Source organism: Cibotium barometz, chromosome 65 (assembly GCF_041138505.1).
Source record: "Cibotium barometz isolate CiBa-2024 chromosome 65, ASM4113850v1, whole genome shotgun sequence".
In the NCBI taxonomy this organism is placed as follows: domain Eukaryota; kingdom Viridiplantae; phylum Streptophyta; class Polypodiopsida; order Cyatheales; family Cibotiaceae; genus Cibotium; species Cibotium barometz.
Genome location: NC_141110.1, coordinates 3109917 through 3123765, shown reverse-complemented (window position 1 = coordinate 3123765; position 13849 = coordinate 3109917).

Here is a 13849-nt window from a genome sequence, read left to right as displayed (position 1 = left end):
TACCAGGGACAAAACCTAACCGAATTCCTAATTGGATCCCATCACTACAGTGGTTGGGCGGTTAGCTAATCTATGGGATTGGATGGGGTTTAGGCTAGACTGATGGATCCGTAAATCGAGACTCAATTTCGATTTAGTTCGATAGATGAAGTAAATCCCGGACAAAATTTGTTCTATGGAAAAAGAATCGACGGTTGTGCCTCTCGATGAGGAAAAAAGCATTGGTCTCTATGATCCAAGTGCAATCTTTCCCTTGATCTGACTATGGAACTTCCGAGTTCGGTTAGATCAGTTTAGTTAGTTAAGGCTTTTGACTACATTAGGGAAAAGTTATCTTGGTGGAATCGCCCGTACTTTCCGGGCAAAGGAAGTTTTTCTGGGTTCGGTTTTGGAAAAACCGATAGATTAGTCTCTTGTCCAGATATCCGTGGGCGAGGCCCCGAGTGTGGGACCCTGCCCCGTGCAAGAAGTGCTACTTCCGCTACTAGCACCCCAAAATTTGTTGTACGATGGGGACAGGGATCTTACACTTTTTCTCCATATTATGAAGTTCATTCTTCAACTGTATCTTTTGTGCCTTGGTATCGTTTCATAGAGTTTTACCAAGGTGTCCCACGCCTCCTTGGGAGACTTGGCATCCTATATGTGCCCAATCATGGTGTCCTGTATACTGATAGAGAGCCAATACATAACTTTTCTGGCTCCTTGGTTCCAATCCTTGAACTCTTTCACATCTACAGTAGTTGGATTGATGTCCGGTATCTCCGGTGCCTCTTTATGCTCACCTTCTATGTAGTCCCAGTAACCCTTTCCCATCAGGAAATTTGTCAACCTGAACCTCCAAGCATGGATGTTGTTCTCGTCAAGCTTCTCAGTAGCAACAATCTGGTTTCCATGTATGCATAGTGATGTGCCACATAACCATCATAGGTAAACCTCTACACAGGATTCTTCACTCTCCCAGCTTTGCATTCATGGCTTCCATAGCCTTCTTTACACTAGGTGTTCTCATAGCTGGTATCCCAAGATCCTCATCAAGGCTCATCTCTGAGCCACTAGACTCTCTATCAACATGAGAATGCCCTGCAAAAATGTCAGGCATACTAAGCGGCTTAACCACTTTCTCTTTGCCTTTATGTGATGTACTAATCACATTTGCAGGACCGGTATTATGATGCAGCTTGCCACTCTATGGTCTATCAACTAAACCACTAGATGAGGACTCTCCTGGTCCACTCAAAGACAGTGATTGCTGACTTGCATTCTGTGCAACCACATTTCCACTCACATTAGTCCAACAACTTCTTTTTCAGCAGCATACCAGTTGATCATCTCATCAAAAACAACATCCCTACTTACCCTCAACTCATGTGTAGCAGGGTTATAACACCTATATCCCTTTTGCTCAAGGGAATACCCAATAAGCACACATTTTTTTTAGCTTTTCAATCTAGCTTAGTTCTCAGCTCATCTGGCACATGCACATATGCAATGCATGGCAAAAGTTGTACAGGTTGTAGAGCCCACATGCATTGATGAGGCTGTTGGAAATGTGTGTTGGGAGATGGATGCACTATATGGAAATGAGACTTGGGATTTAGTGCAATTGCCTGAAGGCAAAAAAGCCATTGGATGCAAGTGGGTGTGAGGAGGTGGATGCACTATATGGAAATGAGACTTGGGATTTAGTGCAATTTCCTGAAGACAAGTAAGCCACTGGATGCAAGTGGGTGTACAAAGTAAAACATAACAGTGATGGAAGCATAAGCAGGTACAAGGCTAGATCGGTAGCCAAAGGATATGCGCATACATACGGCATTGATTATGAGGAAACTTTCAACCTAGTTGCCAAGATGACAATAGTGACAGTTGTGATAATAGTGGCTACCTCAAAGCAATGGTCTTTACATCAGATGGATGTAAAGAATGCATTCTTGCATGGGGATTTGCAGGAAGAGGTGTATATGTTGCAGCCGCCTCGTTTTATGAGGATGTGAGTCACCCCGAGAATGTTTGCAGGTTGAAGAAAGCCTTGTATGGCTTAAAACAAGCACCAAGAGCATGGTCTGACAAGATTTTTGAATATCTTGTCATTATTGGCTTTCATGTAGCCAATGCAGATTTCTCGCTGTATGTGAGACACAGTGATAGAGGGGTTGTGCTTGTTGTCATCTATGTAGATGACCTGATCATTATGGGGGACCATGATGCAGAGATCGTTAATGTAAAGATATTTCTTAGACAAAAGTTTGAGATGAAGGATCTGGGGGAGCTCAGATATTTCTTGGGCATTGAGGTGATTAGGTCACCACATGGTATCGGATTACTGCAGAGACAGTATGGCTTGGACATGTTGTCCAAGTATGGTATGATAGGCTGTAAGCCTATCTCAGTGTGCCATTGGATCAGAATGGCAAGTTGAGTGTAGATTCAAGAGAGATTTTGGAGGATCGTACTATGTATAGGCGCATAGTAGGAAGCTTGATCTACATGACGATCACCAGGCCAGATTTGAGCTATGCTGTTGGGTTGGTGAGTCAGTTTATGCAGGTTCCTCGGAAGCCGCATTTGGATGCATTGAGATGCATACTGAGGTATGTGAGGTCTACTTTACATTGTGGACACTCCAATGTATCATTGAGGGGGGGAGTGTTGAGAGGTAGCGATTGCGTTTGTGCAATGCTACATTGAGATGGGTGATGGGTGAGTTGTGGAACACCTCGATTAAGAGGGGGTGTTGAGAGATGTAATCCTGGTGTTATGTGTATGTGGTGTTGAAATTTGAGCATAATGATGAGCTATGGTGGATCAAACACTAGAATCAACATCATTAACAAAGTGATTAGCAAATGATTAAGACGTAATTAGTGAATAATTAGCAAATAGATTAATGTAGGCATGGATACTCAAAAACTAGCAAATTCTCATTAGGGCTATGCCTCAATTTATAGAGTTTACATCAAGCATCAAATCCCATTGATTTCTCCATGATTCACTCCCAGAATATCTCCACCTTTTGCCTGATTCTCTCCACCTCTTCTCTTTTCCCTGAATATCTCCCAGAATAACTCCACACTCCTAAATTCTCTCATGCTACCCTTTATTCTCTCCCAGTAGATTCTTCTCACCTTTTCATAGGTTCTTTCACATTTACATCTTCTCTTTTACAGCCTCTAACCAAGAGCTTGTTCCCACACACACCCTATTCACTTGTATTTTCAACACCTCCCCTCAAGTGAATACTCCTAGTACACCTAGACCCTATACCAAGTTTGCCTCCCCTTACTTGGTAGTCCGCGGCCAGTGTCTACTCCTCCCCTCAAGTTATCTCAGCACACCTGGACCCTGTATCAAGTTTCTTTCTTACTTGACAGTCCGCGACCAGTGCCTCAAGTCCCTAAACTCCATAGTCCTTGACACTCTCTCTCTCAATGTGTCCAAGGCTACTATAAGTGCCTGCGACCTTGACTAAAGTGCTCACACATACATCTACCACGTGGCCTACATCATCTGTGGCTCAGAGGTGGTTTTACTTTATTGGGGCAAGTAACATTGGGTTGTGGGGTCTCTCTCTCTTTCTCTCTCAGAGATTTTCACATGGCTCCTCACTCTTTGGAGCCTCACATCTCTTTTCTTCAGTCTTCTTGTCGTGGCAGCATCTCTCCACGCGTCCGTCTCTTCTTTTAGTCTTCTTGGGGCAGCTTCTCTTCTCATGGAAGCTTTTCTTCTCGTGTCCATGTCTTCCTTTAGACCTTCTTCTCGGTGTGGATCCTCTTCTTGGAAAGAGATATTCTTCGTCTTTCATGGCTGGGGCCATGAGCTTGTCCGTCAGGTCTTTTTGCTCCATGTGAGCAACATGTTTCAATGTTTTGCTGACAGTTCCTTTGGGCTTTTTATGTTTATTTTGTATCATTATGCAATGCAAACCCTTTATGCGGGAGGTCTTACCTCTTGCCTTATTCTGGACAAGAGTAGTGTTTGTTCCCATTTTTACACTGATGCAATGTGCCCAATACATAATGCGTATAGCATTCATTCTCATGCACATTCCAAATGCAACTCTGGTTGTGAATAATCTTGAATTTGAGTGAGATTTACAGGCATTAACCAAGGGTTAAATGCAAAATGATGATTTTCACAATTTTATCAACACAATTTTACCATAAATTACATTAAATTAAGGGTAACCAATTTGTACGGGATGGTTGGAGTATCAAACCAACTCCGATTTGCAATCTGAAGCTATAGGGATCTGTATCAGATACCTAATGGTTAATTTGAACCCTCAATTGTACCAAAATACAGTGATTAGCATTGATTAATCACTGATTAGCAAATTAATGCTCTGTTTTGTGTACAAAAAATAGAGTATGCGGGGAGTCCAGATCTGGTGCCTTCCACTTCAAATGAGCTCAAATCCTTTCAAAGGCATCAATAGCAATGAGTCTAGTAGAGGATTAAGCTAAGAAACACAAGATTTGACCAAATAATGAAAGCTTAATCTCTGTTTTACCAAAGTCACCTATAGATTTGATGAAGAGCTTTGATCTCAATGTAGACTTGATGAAATTTAATTCTGTCTTCACCAGCTTATAGAGCATGCTTGATTACCCCTTGGGCTAAGAGGAATTAGAGAGCTTTGATCTGTGGAAGTTGCAATGTCCATTTCAATCAAAAAAACAGGCGCCAGCAAATTTCATGATTTCTCCTTCGTTTCTACGCGGTTTGCTGCGCCGTCTTGCTGAGCATGAAGCTAAAGGTGTTAGCTAGCTTGTGTTAAAATCTCAAGACCTAATGTTGACTGTGCAAGAAGACTGGAGTCCTCCACTGGCTGGGGGTGAAGGGGGAGAAGTGAAAAACCACTAAAAATTTGATTTTTTGCTAATCATCTACTAATCCTAATTAATTAACTAATGGGCTCATAAACCTAATTGATTCTAGGCATGGCTCTGATACCATGTTGAAATTTGAGCATAATGATGAGCTATGGTGGATCAAACACTAGAATCAACATCATTAACAAAGTGATTAGCAAATGATTAAGACGTAATTAGTGAATAATTAGCAAATAGATTAATGTAAGCATGGATACTCAAAAACCAACAAATTCTCATTAGGGCTATGCCTCAATTTATAGAGTTTACATCAAGCATCAAATCCCATTGATTTCTCCATGATTCACTCCCAGAATATCTCCACCTTTTGCCTGATTCTCTCCACCTCTTCTCTTTTCCCTGAATATCTCCCAGAATAACTCCACACTCCTAAATTCTCTCATGCTACCATTTATTCTCTCCCAGTAGATTCTTCTCACCTTTTCACAGGTTCTTTCACATTTACATCTTCTCTTTTACAGCCTCTAACCAAGAGCTTGTTCCCACACACACCCTATTCAGTTGTATTTTCAACATGTGGGAAAGCACCCTAAAGGTAATATTGAATGGTGTGTGAGTGTTGATTAAGAGGGGGTGTTGAGAGATATAATCATGGTGTTATGTGTATGTGGGAAAGCACCCTAAAGGTGCAAGATATTGTTGCAAGATAGGAATGCCACATGTAATATTGAATGGTGTGTGAGTGTTGACCAAAAGAGTGGAAAAGGGAGTGCCACATGCATGATGATGTGTAAAGTGGGATAAGGCTAGAGGGCCTATATCATTGTATGGTTCATTGTTGTGATATGCAATAGAATAGAGCTATTGTTGAGTGTGCAATCTCTCTCTCTCTCTCTCTCTCTCTCTCTCTCTTATAGAGTTCTTAGTGTGGTATAATCCACCTTAATTATGTTGCTTAATCTATGTCCTTCACCATGATCAATCCCATTTTAGGATTGTTAACAGATGGCACCATAGAAAAGGTCCTCCTCTCAGAAGAACTAATACGCGATGTTCTCATACACATATTCACAATATTGAGGAGATGCCATGGAAGATATGCTAAAAAGGATTTCCTGTAACTGTAATGGGGCGAAGTATAACAATATACGTGATGAAGTAAATAAGAAAGCTTGCAGAGCAATGTCTATGATGATGCAAGTGAAGCCATTTGACTAGTATAACAGGGTCCCACTAAACCATATAGCCAAGGTACATGAAGAAAAAGAGGAAGACTAGGCAAGGTACATCCATAGAGAGATGGAGAATTACCTAAAGTCACACCAATCAAAGGTGTGCAATCCCTATCTACTTACCAAGGTTCTCAATCATGCAACTAACAAGCATGTTAGAAGCACATGTACAACAAGCTACCGTGTCTCTAGGGCCACCACCCATCGTTCTTGAAGAGTTGCAAGAAGGACAAGCCCTAAAAAGGAGAGAAAGCAGATAGTGTAGGAGCTAAAGAAGGGAAAGCGAAAAAGGAAAGACAAAAAGATGAGGGGCATAATTTTGGAAGTTGCCAAGGAATCCCAATGCTTTTAGAAGCAAAAGCACCCCAAGATATTGCATCATATCATCAGGTGCGCTGAAGTAGCAAACAAGCATGAGGAATGAAACTTACCGATATACCAGCCAGCACAGCTTCAGAGTTACCTCTTCACACGCCCCCTCCCAGCCCCGCAAAAATGGCATTCAAGAACCTCTCACCATGCAACTTTGTTCCCTCAGATCAACCAACTTCAACGGAGATTGGTGTAGAGAAGGCCCTAGAGGAAGTAGTACTACAAAAAGATGTTAGCAAAAGAAATGAAGAGGCTACATCCGCACATCCAGAGGCCATAGTGGAAAGCAAAGAAGCTAAGAAAAGAAAGAGATCAGAAGAACCTACAAGCCCAAGAAAGCGACAATGACTAGAAGATGAAGGCCCATTAGATTACCATTCTTTCTTACATAACTTAGAGGCTAATTGCTTCTTACAGGAGACAATGGAGGCCCTCAATAGCTTGATACAATTACCATTCAGTGAAATAGAAGGCATGGCCTCCACAAGCGCTTCTATTTGGAAAAAAGAGCAAAGGGTATGACAGCGATGCCACTGTAGCTTCTTTGTACTCTGCCTCTGTACTCGATAAGGCAACTGTGTAGCAGCAGTACCCAATAAATACATAAATCCACTAGTATATCTCCTATCTAAGATGCTACATGCCCAATCTGCATCTGTGTACCCATTTAGCTCCAATGGTACACCTATTGCATAAAACAATGCATAATCAACAATGGCCCTCAAATATCGAAGTGTGCATCACACACTATCAAGATGTGGTTTGTGCAAAACCTGAATACACTGGCTCTCTAAGCCAACAGTGTAACTAAAATCTAGCCTACTGATTGTGACAGAGATTAAACTCCCCACAATCTTCCTGTACATAGTGGGATCCTCCAACACATAACTTGCATCTGCACTAAGCTTGCCATTTTGATCTAATGGCATTAAGATTGACTTACAGCCAGCCATCCCGTACTTGGAAAACATGTCCAATACATACTATCTCTGTGACATCCAAATACCATCAGGTGTGCGAATGACCTCAATTCCCAAAAAATAGCACAGATCTCCCAATTTCTTTATCTCAAACTTTCTTTTGAGATGACTTTTCACATCCAAGTTGTCACCCCCCCCAATAATAAGATCATCTACATAGATAGTGATGATCATCTACATATATATATGTATACATACATACATATATATATATGTGTGTGTGTGTATACATACATACATACATATATATATATGTGTGTGTGTGTGTGTGTGTGTGTGTGTATACATACATATATATATACATACATATATATATATATATATATATATACATATATATATACATACATATATATATGTATGTATGTATGTATATATATATATATATATATATATATACATATATATATCCTTCTCTTTGCTCACTCTCTCTATTCTCCCTCTCCCTCTATTTCCTTCTCATTTCTTACGTATAGATCCTTGAGTCTACAAACTTAACACTACCTTATTCATTCACATAATACAGAAAATGTCAATTCTTTATTGCTTTATATGACATGTTGTGCATAAACATCGTTGAAATTGTCAAGGATATCTTATTGCAAAACCCCAACATGCATTATTCTTGCCCTATTTCTCTCTTTTTCATATTACAAATAAGATCATGACATAATCACAAACAATTGCTAAACCCAGTCACTTGAATATTCACAAACAAATACATTTATTCCACTACAATGAGATCTTCTTCAAAACACCCTTCACAACGTCCTCTTTAGGATCAATACAAACAATGTTCATGCCTAATTTGTGCGCTACCATAGAACAAACTCCACATCCTACATAAAGCTCTACTATCACTTGCCCTTTTTTTACATGACTCTTTAACATGCTATCCCAAAAGTCATATCCATGCTGGCATCCACTTGCAAAGAAAACATCTCTCTTAATTCCACAAAACAATGTAACACCATTAATGTAGAGCACTTATATGTTTGTACCATACCTCGCCATGTTGTCCTATCTGGGTGTGTGCCCTAGCACATCACAATGCAAGAATCAATGATATAATCAAGCGGGAAAGGTTGTGTATGGTTTACTCCAACTATATTCGTGAAGGTAGGAGTGATGCAGATATGTATCTACGACACAAGAGTATGAGATGATTTATTGTAACAAGTGATTTTCAATGACAACCTCTATGGTTAGTGTTGCTTACCTCTTGTCCAAATGCCTTTCCAATCTGTGTTGTACACTCTGCACATTCACCACGGTGTCTAATGAGAAACCAAATTGCTTGGTGTGCACTATACCAAGTGATGTTCAATGGCATCCTCTATGGTTAGTGTTGCTTACCTCTTGTCCAAACGCCTTTCCAATTTACGTTGTTGATAATAATAGAGCCATTGTCGTCTAAGATGGTCTCACAAATCTGAAGCACTAAAAACTCCTCTCCATCTATGTGGCATAGACATAAAATGTAAGAATGACATACACGCAACATATACACAAAAACACCTAAGGTATTAATGAAGGAAAAATCATCTCATCACTCACATGTACAGAGATTCCATGGTGGGACAATGTCATCGAGGTAGCCATAAACCAAATCTCTTGTGTGCAACCTCACTATAATACAATCACACACTATGCTTGTATTGACACCTTTTACATTAAAGGTCTAGTCTCCCTCTTTCACCATCTACAGAACATATCAAAAGAACGTACTAGCTCTTATGGACACTCCTGGTTCCGAATTGCATAGCCTATCTTCAAAGGATCCCCAAACAATTCCCTCATCTTTGTAGAATCATGCCCTGCTACACCATGTTGAGAAGAGTTACACATTACTTGTCATTACAAGATATAAAAGACACACCTTCACAATCCTTTCACATGTACATTCACTATTGATTATTACACATGCACGAAGGCTTCTATAACAATAGAGGAACTAGCACTTTGATGTTCGCTTAGAATGTCGAGGAGTACTATCGAGGCCATTCAATGAGACACACCTACAAAGCATACATTTTGTAAGTTTGAGCGAGTGAGAGAGGGGGGGAAGTGCCCTTAAGTGAGGGAAGTGTCCTCTCACTAAGGACCCTTAATGGGGAGACACTCTCACTAAGGGCAACATCACCCTTGTGAGTGTCTCCCCATTAAGGGTGATGTCACCCTTAATGGGGAGACACTCTCACTAAGGGCAACATCACCCTTAGTGAGGGTAATATCTCTCTCATGCCCTCTCTCTCTCTCTCTCTCTCTCTCTCTCTCTCTCTCGATAACCCACCTCACTCACTCTCTCTTTCTTTCTTTTCTCTTTCAAAAAAGGAGATGAGAGGGAGAGGGAGAGGGAGAGAGAAGAAATAATTAAAAGAGAGGAAGAAAGAATTTTAAAAAAAGAGAGAGACAGAAGAAAGAATTAAAAGAGAGAGAAAATTAAAAGAGAGGAAGAAAGAATTAAGATATATATATATATATATAATTAAAAGAGAGAGAGAGAGATAGGGAGGGAGGGAGAGATAGATAAGCAGGCAGTCGCGATCCACATAGAGAAAGAGAGGGAGAGAGAGGGAGAGAGAGGGAGGGAGAGAGAGAGAGAGGGGGGGGCAGTGGCCTTAAGTGAGGGGAGGGTTCCCCCCACTAGGGGCAACATCACCCTTAGTGAGGGGGTTACCCTCACTAGGGGCGATGTCGCCCTTAGTGAGGGTAACCCCCTCACTAAGATTACCCTCTCACTAAGGGCGACGTCACCGGTAGTGAGGGTAACCAGCTCACTATGGGTGATGTCTCCCTTAGTGAGGGGGCCCCCTCACGTATACCCTCACTAATGGCAATGACGCCCTTAGTGGGGGGACCTTTCATGTATACGGAGATAAGTCTGTATAGAGACTAGTAGCCAATCAAGAATGTTCTTTTTCTCAAAATCTTGCTTCAAGGGGAAACGTTGCTCTCCACCTTCCATTCATTCTATTCTGCAATGGCCAACTGTATTGAGATAGGACGACCCAAGATGCACAAACTATGCATGGTGTTCCAAGTAGGCATCTTGATGATATGAGAAGCCATCATGATGCAGATGATTATGATCATGAGAAGCAGCCTCACATGGATCAGACTGATAGTGATGACAAAGAGCATCATCATGGGCATGTGGTGGAAAAGAAGGCACATGAAAAGGTCCAGATTTGATAATGCCAGCAGCACACGGGTTATATTTTTCAGGCATCATAAGGGCCTCCAAAAGAAGGCCTACAAGCTCTCCATCCTTTGTGATGCCAAACTCCCCCTCATCATCTTCTCTTCCCCCCCAAAAATATCTTTGAGTTTGCCAGCTCCAAGTACGTCTTTAATTTTTATTTTGGATGTGGATGTCTAAATATCTAAATATTTAATGCCTACGATGTCACAGTGCTGTGTGAATATAATATATATAATAAAATGTGATGATGGATGCATTGATTTTTGAAACAAACCTAACACTTTCATGCATTGATTTTTAAAACAAACCTTACACTATAGTATGAGCACTATAGTATAAGCACTATCACATAGTGCAATGTGGACATTTACGTAAGTGTTTAGTTTGACTTCACATTGGGGGCTCTCATGCTTGAGCCATTCTACACATATTTTCTTGTTCTTTTTCTTTAATTTTATTTTCATCTTTACAAAAATATAAATATTAAAATGTGATGACAAAACCACTTTGTTCTACTAGCAGTGATTTTATATTCACGTGATCACAATTTTTTTTTTGTTAATAACAGGTGTTAACATGTTAACATGTTCTCAAAAAAGCCACTGGCAAGCGACCTGGTAACCGGATAAAATCCCGCCGGGCTTTTGCTATACCCGACGGTCCCGCCGGGGAAAAGAAAACCCCGGCGGGTCCCGGCGGGGTCGTCATCTAGCCCGAGGGGGTACAATTTCCTATATATATGGGCCCGGGGGGCCCTTTGGGAGTTCATTGCTGACAGCATACACAGGTAATAAAACTTGTGTGTGTGTGTGTGTGTGTGTGTGTATGTGGGTGTGTTCGTGCGGGCAGCCGCCCACTGTCGCAATGCGCGACAGGATGTGGGTGGTCCGCCACACGAGGGATGTGTGTGTGGGTGTGTGTTCGTGCAGGCAGCCGCCCATTGTCACAATGCGCAGCAGGATGTGGGTGGTCCGCCACACGACAGGTGTGTGTGTAAGGCCATTCTTCAGAATGGTGCTTACCCTAGGGCACTTAGTCGGTAACACGGCTAGTCTGTGTCCTATGGTAAGTATGGCACGCCGTAGCGGTACTAGTCGGTAATGCGGCAAGCATAGTATCGTTATGGCGATGTCACCTTCCCTTCCCTTCCCTTTGTCAAATGCGGCATATGGTCGGTAACGCGGCCAGTGTATGTTCGTATCCTATTCGTATTCCCATAGAATCGGGCGGCATTTTGTCGTTAACGCGGCAAGTTGGTGTCGTCCGCTAGTGCATAAATTGTTTTTTGCATATTGCGGCATTTGATCGTTAACGCGGTCGAAAAAATGTCGTACATTTGCTTGCATATTACAGCATATGATCGTTAACGCGGTCGAAAAAATGTCGTAAATTTGTTTGATTTGACTTGTATTGTTTTTATTGTGTTTGATCCATGTGATACTTGGTTGCTAACGCGGCATGAGTATTTCATGGATCAAAGTTTACATCATATTGTCTAAACGTTTTATTTTATAATATCGTGATTCGTAACTCGAAAAATATGAATATCTCTCTCTTCCTACCCCCCCTCTCTCTCTCATGATACACTTCACAACTCTTTCTCTCTCTCTCTCTCATGATACACTTCACAACACGATAGATGTGTAGATAAGGATTTCTTTTTATTTCTCTTAAAATATACATAATTCTGAATAATTTCATTTTTCTCCCTCTATTTACTTAAAAAATAAAACAATACATTATTTTCCTCTTTAGGAACTCACAAAAACATTAAAAATGTCATCTAATGTTTCTTCTCTCTATCTGTCACAACTCTCTCTTCCTCTCCTCTCTCTCTCTCTCTCATGATACACTTCACAATTCTCTCTCTCTCTCTCTCTCTCATGATACACTTCACAACTCTCTCTCTCTCTCTCTCTCTCATGATACACTTCACATCTCTCTCTCTATCACGATAGGTGTGTAGATGAGGAGTGCTTTAGGATTACAAAACATTATTTTCCTCTCTTTAGGAACTCACAAAACTATTAAAAATGTCATTTAATTTTTCCTCTCTCTCTATCTGTCACACTTCTCTCTCTTCCTCCCCCTCTCTCTCGCTCTCTCGTTTGATAATGTATACACTTCATAAGTAATAATGCACTTGTTGTGGTTGTCTCACGTTCGATAATGTATTGCATGATGTTGAGTTCAGTAATATTGTTTGATATTCTGTTTTTGTTTGATCATTGATAAGTAATGATACCCTTGTTGCTGTTCTCTCACGTTTGATGATGTATTGGATGATGTAGAGTTCATTAAAATTATTTGATATTCCGTTTTTGTTTGAACATTGATAAGTACTGATACACTTGTTGCTGTTCTCTCACATTTGCTTGATGTTGATTTCAGTAATGTTTGATATTCTGTTTTTTTGTGTTTAGTGATATTTGCTAGATCTACGAAGACGACCAACATGCTTTCCCCCGAAGAGCGTAAAATCGTTCTACGAGCAATTCGCATTGAAGCAGTCATCACAGTGTCACAATGTGCTGATGATGTCGTCAAAAAGATCAATGAGTCTGAGATACGCATGCGAGATCTAATAGACCAGATATGGGAAAATGCACAGCATCGGCTTCGAAGTGGAGACAACACTGAGTTGCTTGATAGACAGAAGATAGCAGATTTCAACCATCAACATATAACACGAACCATTTTGGGGAGCATGCGTGTAGCATGCAGTGATCTTAGAGATGCTGCCCCGCCTGAAGCTAATATGCAACGTCTACAGTTATGGGACGTTATATGGAGCGAGCAAAGAGCCAAGAGCAAGCGCATGAAGGCATTGGATGCAGAGTCCCTCCCCAAAAGAGTGCGCATTGCCCAGGACGTCCCTGCAACGTCCAGCCAGGCAGATGCAAGTGGTACAGGTGTCATTAATCGTACCATCTACAATTCTATGTGCACACATCTCATTGGCATCCCACACGAGGCTCTGTTCGAAGGGCGAACAATAGGCTCCGGTGTTTTTGGCACAGTAAAAGAGTATACAGTTAAAGGTATATCATTTTTATCGGAGCACATTACTTTCTGCGGAAAGCACTACAAAGGAGAAGGCAGCGCCAAGTTCGAGAGCTTCCAGGCAGAGCAGGGCATGCAGGTTCTACACCCATCGATTGTCAGGTGTATTGCCTTTACAAAAGAAGTGCCTTGGATCACTATTTTCCCATACTATAATGGCGG